This window comes from Pseudopodoces humilis, chromosome 3 (assembly GCF_049639895.1).
Source record: "Pseudopodoces humilis isolate 2021_Gansu_Grassland_sample_001 chromosome 3, ASM4963989v1, whole genome shotgun sequence".
NCBI classification, from domain to species: domain Eukaryota; kingdom Metazoa; phylum Chordata; class Aves; order Passeriformes; family Paridae; genus Pseudopodoces; species Pseudopodoces humilis.
The window spans coordinates 33,147,057-33,158,361 of record NC_142202.1 but is presented as its reverse complement, the minus strand read 5'-3'; positions in this window follow the sequence as shown (position 1 = coordinate 33,158,361).

The following is an 11,305-nucleotide window of genomic DNA, read 5'->3' as shown; positions in this document are numbered from 1 at the left end:
TGTTGGTACAAACGATCTTTTCATCTGCGACACATAAGAGATTTTAATTCAATGTACTCCTCTGAAAGCCAAGGAAATAAGGGCAGGCTTCTAATAGCTTTATTTTTTTCTGCCAGATCTTTTAATCTCTTTATTTAGGCACTTGATTCAAATAGGAAGAGGCTTTTCTATTAAAAAAGGCAGCTTATATAAAACATAAGGGTTATAATTGCAGCTATACTGTCGGATGTAGAGCTAGATTTAAAATTCCCTGATTTACTAGTATAAATTGGACTAAAGGATGCTTCTGACTAAAAATAGAGCCGTTTTTCTTAAATAATCAAATTTTTTCATATAATGTAAATTACTTTGTCTATAAAGCATGCCTTAAATGTATTAGTGGCAAATATTAACAGACACCTAAGTTTTCCTGTATGTCACTGTAATCCACTTCAAGCAGATGATGGTACTATTTATTTCTGCATGTTTTGTCTTTTTTTCTTAATTTTCAATTCTGTAAGTTGCAGAACTTGGGTTTTTTTTTTGAAACTGAAGACATTGGGAGATATAAACTGCTTCTGACACAAATTTGAATGGTGACCTTGTAACCACAGGGTCATAGGCACAAGAGTGTGGAAGGGACTCTTTTCTTGTCTCAGAGCTACTTTCCTTTGGCCCTGTTTCATTCCTCACATGTTAATCTAACTTTATTTCAAAACTTCCCCTCCCATTTTCACATCTTCATTTTTCAAAACAGCAGCTGCCCTGAGGTTTCTATCACGAAGAGTGTGGAGGATGGTTATTATGAACTCTGTGCCTCGTGTTCCACGTCTGTCATATGAATGTGTCAGGCTTAATCTTTATTAATTCCTGAGGGAAAACTGAAGACTAGAGCTAATAAGGTATTTGTATGGTAATTGTTTCTTTTGGGACGTGGTTTCTGAGAATTCATAACAAACTGAAAAGAGCTGCACAAGTATGAAATTTATTTAGAAATAAGCTGTTTAAACAGCACAACAAAATTAGAAAATTCATGGGGGAAAAAAAAATATATTGAAGATTATTAAATGCTCAGGCACCCTCTCAAACATAAGAACTCCCTCAGCACAAGTCACTGGAGGCCGCAAGGGTATTCTGAGGAGTTATCGTGGTGTGCTTCTCCTGTCCTTACACTTTTCCCTATATATTCAACACTAGATAAATTAAATTTTTGCATGACTCACTGGGGCTCTTGCATTTTTGCCAAGATTAGGCTAAAAGCCAGAGAAGGGAAAGTGATATAACACAGTGACATCACTGAACTGAAGGGTAAGAGAGGAAAGAGATGGTGTGCCAGGAGCCACTTTGGTGATGTGTTCTGCATGCAGTGTGCTGTTCAAGTGGATGTGTAATTAGCAGTGTAGAGGGAGAGGGGAGTCACATTCAAGGACCCGAGCATATCAAAGTAGACACTCAAACCAGACAACTGGAGAGGATGTTCAGAAGCCATGCAATGTACCAACTTCAAAAAATTATGAAGTACCAGGCAGATCTCATTATATCTTGTTGGGTTGTTTTCTTTTTTCTCTTTAGCAGGTGGGAGAGGGCAAGGAGTTTGTGGGTTTTATTTTAGTTTTATAATCAAGTTTAAAGTAGATTTCACTGGCTTATCCCTACCCCACATTGCCTGGTGACATGACTGTCTGCTAGTACCCAGCCAGATGCAAGGTGTTCTGTTCCACTGGAAGTTACAGTGTATTCCTGAGACAGCCGCCGTCCAAAATACATTCAGAGAAGTCAGGATATGTTTCATCATGCTACAAAGGCTGGTTTCAGTCTGCTAGGGCAGGATCTCCTACACAAAATAACACACCTTTGGCAAAGGGTAAAGGAAAAAAAGTGTGCGTGGTTTCAGAAGGATCTCACAAGAAACAAGCAGTCTGCAAGGACGAGATTTGAGAGTTCAAAGTCAAACACAACATATTATTTCCAAACAGTTGTTCCAGATTTGCAGGCACCTTAGGTGTCCTGCTGTGGTGTCCAGATTCCCTGGCAAGAATTCAAGGTTTTTCTTGTTTGTGACAGGAATGACTTAATGTCTTGCACACTGAGAGTGTTAATTTAGCATATAAATATTTCCCTACCTGGTGTGGTTTCTGCTGCTTTCTGAGAAGCAGCAGAGATTAAAAATACCGCATACCTTGTTGCTTGGTGTTTTTGTATCCAATATTTTTTCTCTTTTCCTGATGCCTCACTGTGACCTGGCTGAAGGCTGAGTCAGTCTGTTGGTGACTGGCTACCGAGGGCTACAACCTTCTGTCATATTTTCATTTTGGAGGATCCTGGTTTCCTGCCTAAAGCATCGGGTGCTGGGCTAAAGTCATTAACTCTAGAGAGTACCTGATGCAGGACAGCCATCAGAATTTGGAGGGAGGGGGAGAGTGTGTGTAGTGCAGAAGCTGAGCTCTGAGGTTTTGGGAAATAGTAGGAGAACTGGAGCACTTTGGCTTGCTGGGGGAACTGTTCCCTGATGGACATGGGGGGGTCTGTGTGCACTCTCCGCACTCAGCTGTTGCCATTCCCCTCCATGTGCCAAGTGGTGAGGCTGGAGAAGCCTTGTGGAGTCTCCCTAGGGTAGGGCTCAGTGCTGTTGCCCTCACCAGTGAGACAACTACCTCCTCCCTAAATTGAGTTTTAGACCTGAGCACAGGCATCTGTTCAGGGGCCACTGAATTATGCAGAAGGGTTTTTTCCTTTATACTGGTGGTTTTATTTTCCCATACATATTCCCACACTGATAGTTCTGTTTTCCCAGCATGTCTGACTTGTGCCTTCTCAGTACCTCTGCAGGAACAAGAGCAGCTGCTAAACACGTGATTAATTGCCTCACTTAAAATCTGTTTAAAATTCTTAGGTAATTGATGTCTGATAGATTGTTTTTTCTCAAGCTAAATTAGGCTAACACCAGCCAGAGGTGGCTGGTGAGTTATTCTTCCAGTCCTGGGAAAGTCTGTGTTGGCAGAATATTCAACAACAACCATCACCAAATCCTGTGCTTCAGAAAGGGGCCATTTCTCAGGTGAGCTTATTGTGATGAATGGTCCTTCAGAGCACGCACTTGGGCTTCTGACAGTATAATTCTGAATAATGGTGTTCCTTCTGATTCTCATCTCATTCTTGTGCTTGGGAGCAGTAAGTGCATTCCCTTAGTTTATGGTTTCCTTTTTACATTTGTTTGTCTTTAAAGTCATCACTCAAGATGATCATTGCAATACAGCAGTTGGCTTAAATCCCCCATCTTTTTCAAATGCTCGTCATGAGTACTAAAAAACTAATTCTGCTCATTAGTGCTGTTCATCAAGTTCTGGATTTTTTTTCCCAACTTAACTACAGACAAGTCTCAGATTTGGAACATATTAGAGATCTCTTTAAAATCTTATCTATAACTGACATAATTATCTGCTCAGACAAGTTGTGGTAAAAGACCAATCCCTAAGAATCTCAGGCATTACACTCTTATTTTTAAGATAAATCATGGAATGGTCCCCAAACCCACACCATTTCATTTATTAGGTCTTTCTCAAAAAAATGTAGAACTGCTGTGTATTCAGAGGAGTAGAATTTAAGCACCTGTTTTTATTTAAGCCGCAGTAACCATCAGCTCCTTAGTAACTAGGGGTGTGTCTGCTAAGAACAATCTGTCACCTGTCACTCGGTTTTTAAGTGACTGATTTCACATCCAGAGCTAAGACAGATAATTGACAAATCATGCAGACTTCAGCTGAGGAAAGTGCTAATTTTTTTTCTTGAATATTACCCACAGAAGTGCTGCTTTTTCAGTTAATTTCACATTCTTAGACAATTTCAATCTGTAGCTACAAAGAATGGCATGTGCATTGATTGTAGCTTATTTGTAAATCTCTATCAGATACAAGTAGTCCAGAGTCTGCAGATTTATATAAGCATTGGTTAAATGTAATTTTTTCATAATTAAACCAGCTAGGTTTCTGAAAAGTTTCCAGAATATCTTTTAACACGTATCCAGTGATATTTTAGCAAAACACTAACCTCCCAAAGTCTTAAAGCTTACTGATAATTTCAAATTTATTAAGTTTGTTAGTATAATTTTTGGGGAAAAAATGAAGAGAAACTTGAAAATGGCTCTGTAGGCAACAGCCACAGATGGGAAAATTTGATAAAGATTAGAGAGGTCAGAGGTGAAGCTGGTGGCTTCTGCCCTGAAGGGTTTGAAGGAATCTTCTCAGCAAGGAAACTTCCTCCTGCTCCTGCATGATTAATATCTGTCTCTGCCCCAGTTAATGACCAATGGAAGGAACTTCCATCTGGGGGAAAATTCTGCTAGCTCCTGGAAGTGTAGTTCTCACATACGTATTGCCCTCAGAGAAACCAAATGCATGAGCCAGTTAAAAAAACAAAACAAAAAACCAAACCTGTACTGTTTTATCACTGATCAGAATACACAGACTTCATATATGTCATTTGCTGGACTCACCTTCAGCAATTCTAGGTGTGTATCTGCCAGCCCTCGTTTCTTCTCTCAGTGCTGAGGATGCTCAAGTCTCAGTGCTGTGGCACAGCAGCAGGGAGCTGAAGCCACAATGCCTTGGTTTGTGAGACAAAGCTATAGAGAAAATGTTCAGTGACACTATCAGAAGGCCTCTCTGTTGTGACCTGAGATAGCATTCAGCTATCACTGTGTGATCAAATTGCATTTGTCAGATTCTCAGATAACAATTTGCACAGGGCTGATTTTCCTGTACTTGTGTGCCGCTATGGGAAAGGAACATTGGGAACCAACTTTGAAACAGTCTCCACTCCTGTCACAACTGTGAGTCAAGAAAATTCTACACTGGTTTGAAACTTGATGTGTATGGCTGAATAAAGAAGGACCAGTTGAACAATATGGAAGTCAGATGTGAGCATTCATTCCCTGATCTGAGAGTCTGTCTTAGGGGCAGCCTTAGGGTTTGAGAGCAGAGGGAGGTATGGACTGGCATCCCTGAGCTGGCAGGGTTGCTGTCTCTGCTGGGATGAGTCACCCAGGGTACTGAGCTGAACTGACTGCTTCTGTTCTCCACCTTTTATCACACTGCTGTCCAAGGCTGTTTTGTTAGAACAGAAAAGGAGTTAAAATGTCAACACAACTCTCTAAATTACATTGTAAGACAGAATAAAGTTTTTGAAAACAAGTCTATCCTTTACTCACTGGGTTCTTACAAGGCAGACAGTCTTTCCTTTACAATTTCCTTGAGTTCCTCTCTTCTGTCCAGGTTCTTGCCTTGTCTTCTGAACATTGCCTTAACTTCTGACCGAACTTCCTCCTTAGTCTTAGCTGGATACAAAACCTGGCTCCTCTGGTTGCTTTGTGGGGCCTATGGGACCTGTCCCCTGACTCTGTTCTGGCCCACTTAGACAACACCCTATCTCTATGCTTTTCCTAGAAGCTCCTGAGTGCTAAGCCATGGCTGGACCAGCTGGAGCACAGAGCCAAGCACTTTGCAAACTCATCAGGAAAACTGAGCTGTTCTCCCAGGGAACGCTGCCCACGTGGGTGAGAGGTGTTCAGAGGAGGTGGAGAGCTTTGAGATAAATTGCTCATCCAGGAAAAAAGGCAGTAGGCTGGAAAGCTGATTCCCTCACATCAGCCTCTACCCTCTCTGGCAAGACTCCAAGGAACATCTGAGCCTTTTCTGACATGAGCTGGGAGGAAGGTTCTGAAGCAAATCTGAGAAAGGCTACATGATGGCAAGCTTACTCAATCCTGAAAACTCCATCCATGCCAAACAAGCTCCTTTCAGGTATGAGCGTTTTGTTACCCCCATGACAGATTTAAATCAGCTGGAAAAGCACCTTATGTACTTGTCTTGGTTTGAAAGACAGGTGTTCACTAGGGAAGGCAGGAGCCTCCCTTGGAATAAAAAATGTAAACTCCCTTTCTCTGAATTATTAAAATTTTGAAATTAAGGGGCTCTCAGGCAAAGATACGGGGATAGGAATAACAATTCTTTACTAGTATGTATAACAAGGCACACAAACAACAACTACAGCAATAACAACAAAACAGAACCAGAGACCCTGTGACAGCCTTCTCGGCCAAGATGAGGTCCCTGGCTACCTTTTGCAGAGCTGCTGGACAATAAAGGCTGTCTGTGGAATTGCTACACGATGCTCCTGTCTGTCTCTGAGTCGGCCTGGGATAACCTTGCAAGCAGAGCTGAAATCACTGAGCTGAACTCACTTGCAGGCACAGGCTGCCCCTTGCTGAAGTTACCCGGTGGCCAGGGACCACCAGACACCCCCGGAAGGCTGTCTCTTGCGGGACCTCTCTCTCTGGGAAAGGCGTGCCATTCCGGGTCAGACCAACGGGCCTGCCCTGGAGAGGCTTTGCTCCACAAGCCCCTCAGGCAGTCAGTCCCGGTGCTCCTGCAGGGCTCTGAGGAACACCCAGCTGGAACAGCAGGAATGAGCAGGGATCCCAGGCCGGTGGATGAGGTGTATCAGAAGCTCCGCGGTGGTGGCTGGCACTGCAGGACGTCCCAGCAGGATAGGGGGGGCCCACAGAAGAAGAGGAAGAAGAAGCTCCCTCTGGATTATGGCGAATTCCTTTCCCCAAGCAGCAACAGCTCCGAGTGTGTGCCGCTCTGAAGCTGAAGAAGCGAGCCAGCCAGCAGCTGCCCCCCGCCCTCTCTTTTACCTGTCCCCCTTCCCCCTGGGCCCAGCCAAACTCTTTTGTCTTCTCAAACAGTAAGTACCAGCAGTCAGGTTTTCCCCACAACTAATGGGGAAAATTCTATAGGTGAGGAGGAACAAAAGGAAGGACACCTAACCCCCAATAGTACTAAATCACGAAGCACACAGTGCCAGTGTGCAGGTAACTGAATCATGCCCTGACTGTCCAGCAGCTTGAGTCCAAAGAACCCAAGCAGAACTCCCCTCTCTGTACATTTAATCACTGCCTTATATATATTACATAATGCATTACTCTTTTGCTGTCCTCCTCTATGATCATTACATTCTTTTAAACACTTCATTGATCAGCTAAACTTGCATGTAAAAGCAGGTCTTTGGCAAATCATGTGTCTGCTCATGCTGTGTATCTCCAATGCTGCAGTTACATTTGTGAACTACACACTTCTTCCATAAACACCAGATATGTCTTCTGTGGGGTTTTGTTCTTCCTTTGATGGACTATAGACCATCAAGTTCTGCTTCTAAATTAAGAGGTATCTGATTGCTTATTAGTTGTACTGGAAAGTTCTTTATGACTTCAGTAATTAGTGTTTATACTCCCCAGGTCTATGTAGAAGCACTTTTACATTGCATAAGAAGATTAAACACTCTGCAACAGAGTATGCATTGCTCCCAGGATAGTTTTACATCCCCAAGTTTTGTAGAGCCTCGCTGAGAGAGTCTTTCCAGAAATGGGTTCATGGGTAACCTTATGTAGTAATTTTGAGTGGATTTCACAGCAGAGATGCAGAAAAATATCCACAGGAAGATATCAGGATAATGAAGCTCTGACTGCACCAAAGAACTTCTCAACTACAAACACTTGTTTGTTAGTGCTATGTCATTTGCAGGACTTGTAAAAAAAAGTTTGATGACTGATTTGGCTGCCTTCATCATTTCTGTGTTATTGACAACATTTCTGTAAAATGTTGGATCAACTTCTAGAAACATCAAAATTCATGCTAGAAATGAATTCCACCCTACTGGCATCTGTTTCCGGATGTTCTTTGTGATTTGCCTGGTTATTATCCAAGGCTGTTTTCTAGCTGAAGGTATTACCTGCAGGTGCAAGCAGTGCATTAAGCTGAACAGGCACAGGGTTGTCAGCACATCTGTGACAGACAGATGTCACACACATCTGTCCTGCCTCCTTCCATGGGAGATGTGAGTCACTGCTGTGGTGGGCACAGCTGGTCTTCACACCACTGATCCTGATCATCGACCACAGGCTTCCATCACACTGTCTAACATGGGCTCTGGAGTTTCTCTTGTTAGGTTAAATACCTCTTTATACTTCATGGACTCCTTCCAAATGAAACTCAATTGAGTAATTAATAATATGGAGGGAGAGTTAAGCTTTTTAAATTCTGCATGCTTTTGTGCCAATTATTCCATCAAAGACTGGCTCACTTGGTTGCTACTGAGCTTCTCAGCAAGACATGACCTTGGTTTATTAAATAATACATTTATTTCTGACAGCAATTTATATAAGTGTAGGCCTATCCAACAAGACTGATGTTTGACCACTCAGTAGTACAGTTTGACCACTGTACTAATACAGTGTATTAGTTTATACACTAGTAAACTGAATAAAGAGTCCCCTGCTCAGTACCTGGCAGCCTCACAGTGGCTGTACTTGTCTCTAAGCCACCACTGCTGCCTTTACTGTTTCCACTCAAGGTGCTGCAGCACAGTCTCCTTGCAGCCTCTTGAATATCTCACTACATGCTCAACACATTGCTGGTGCATCTGCTGCTGGCCTGGACTTTGCAGGGAAAACAATAAATTTCTGCCTCCAGAGATGGCAGCAGCGCTGCCTCTCATGCTGGTGTGAGCTGTACCCACCAGTAAGGGGCTAATGGGGTCTGAAGTCTCTGCTCCTTTCTTCTCCACCTCCTCCTCCCCTTCTCCCCTGGCTGGAGTTTGGGGCTGCACAGGCTGTTAGTGACACAGGGCAGGTGGTGCAGGCTGTCCTGGTGTACCTGCAACTTCTCTGAAACTGCTTTTACAACACATGCAGGGCAATACAGTGATGAGTCTCTCTGCTCCTGTTAGAGCAAAGCAAATCTGTTAGCTTTAAATCTCAGAAGTAATTTTCATAACATCATTTCTGCAGCAGCTAGTTTCCATAGAAACCAAGAAATGACTGGCAGCATGCATAGGAAAGAAGACAGCTGACCTGATTGTCCTTCCCTGGCCTGTATGGATGGGCTTCCCTCAGTCTGCACATGCACATCCTTTGCTCATTGCTGTGAGATGGACAAGCCCAGACTCAAAGGCTTCATCCCATTCCACTGGCAGCAGCCTGAGTGCAGTGTCTCTCCTGGCTGCTGCACATCCTCCTCATCCTGCTTCTCAGGGCAGCTTGTCCTGCACCCAGGAGAGGAGGGCAGAGAGAGGAAGGGTCTGTAGATGTTTTCACCCTGCTTCCCACCCCTGTATCATTCCTAGGCCTCAGCAGTGATAGAAGGACTTGTGGTTAGCTTTGAATGTGCATGTGTCCCTTTCTTTTTGGCCCCCCCAAACCCACTTACTTCACATACTTTGTTCATTTATTCCACTGCTGCTAGAATACTCCTATGGGTCAGCTTGTTGAAGGTGTATACTTATAATAAAGTCCTACATGCATTGCATTGAATTTACAAATATTCTTGGAATTCTTCCTAACTACTACCAGAAATATCTGCACTCCAGGTGAAGATTCTGTTCCCTGTGGTGTTCCTTAAGAAGCCACAACTATGTCACAGTCTTCAGGAGCTAGCAGTTTTGTCTGTGTGCTTGGGCAGAGAGAGGGACTTGACTGACCCAGGCTCAGCTGCAGCTTTTGGCTGCATTTCTTTGAACTGCGTTCTCAGTAAACCTCCCCAGATGATAAGGAAGAAGTGTTGATCAGCTCATGACACAATCAGGGAAGAGAGTCATGACCAATAGGATTACCTGGTCTGCAGGTAAAAAGCAGATCCTCAGAGACCATTTAGGAAGTTGTACATCTGCAGGGACTGAGGGAGAAAAAGTTGACTCTCAGGAGCTGACTGCTCTGTAACTGCTGTACATATAGGTCATGCCACAGGCCAGGACCAGGAAGATGTGTAGTCAAGCTCTGAACAGATTCGATTTTGTACATAGTTCAATTCTGCAGTATTAGTTTATTATCAATAAATAATGACATGTCAGTTTATTTAGTACAAAAGCCCTTTTTTCTTTCTCATTTGGAGACAGCAACATTAGCACCAATAATCACAGCAATATTAGCATCAATTGATACACCTTTGAAGCTCAGTGCCAGCTGGTGAGGTGCTAGAGGCTGCCTGTCTGTCTGAAGGATGCATTGCAGGTTCAAGCGTGGGATAAGCACAGCATCCCTGGGGGCAATTCACAGCGTGGCATTTCACCTGGGGAGCGTTTGTGCAGGGAGCCACGGGCAGAGGCAGTGCTCTAGGCCATGGAGTCTGTTCTTCCTTTAAACCTCTTAAAATGCACAGAAGCCACGAGGCTCCTGGAAGGGCAAAGCAGCTTAAAGAAAGCAACTGCAGAGATGAGAGCATCCACAGAAGCTGGGCACTCCCTGAGGTGTTTCTCTGCCCTCAACTCCAGAGTGCTGGAGGGAAGAGCAAGCCTGGACAGCCTCCACAGTGCTTTTACTAAACTTTCCAAGTCTCTCTGACATAAAAAGTAATTGACCTTTACAGTAGCATTTGAGCCAGCTACACTGACATCAGCTCTTGCTAGTCCTCACTACTCAGTTCATGTTTGCTTAATGGCATATGAATTAATTCACTGCAGGATTAGTGACACTAATACCAGGCTGGTGCATGAAATTTAAGATGCAGAGCATCTTTTGGTTGTAAAAAAAAAAAAAAAACAAATCAAAGGAGGCAAATGCCAATGCTTTTGGAAATCCTCACTTTTAGGATGCTATGACTGAGTAATGAATGAGCTGAAGTACAGAAGAAAAATAAACCAAATTCCAGCTATTTAAAGGCTCAGCAATTCCTTCCAGGCAAAAAACAAGCAGCTATTGTGTGCTGGCACTGGGAGGGCTGGGGGAAAACAGTGTTTCCCACAGGCAAATTAGGAATGGGAAAATCAGGACAAAACCCACAAGCCTCTGCAGCCCAAATAGGGAACACAAGACATTTTCTGTTCAACATTATTTGTGTTTTCATTAGGTGGGTTTAATAGGGCTTTATACTTATTCTGGGAGGAAGGTGCTGGCTCTGCTTGAGCTAACAGTAATGACCGTTCCTTCTTGGGAAACATGAGGGAGCATTTGCTATATCACTCAGGCACTCACTGGGAACAGAGGGTCTCCTCCACCCCCATCCCTTCCTGTTGAGGGAGTTTGGATGTGTTCCACTGGAGCCTGATAAAAACCTGTCTGTGCCCTGTTTGGCCAGGGGGTGTCTGATTCACATCACTTGTCTCACTGTACAGGAGGACCCATATTGACCACCAGCCACACTGGGACGGGAACAGAGCTCCACAAGGGGTGCATTTGAAAACCCCACACTTCTACCCCACAGCTGCCTGGGGCAGCAGACAGGGTATGCTTCTGGATGCACATATCATGGATGTGGGAAAGGCTTCTCTCATCCAC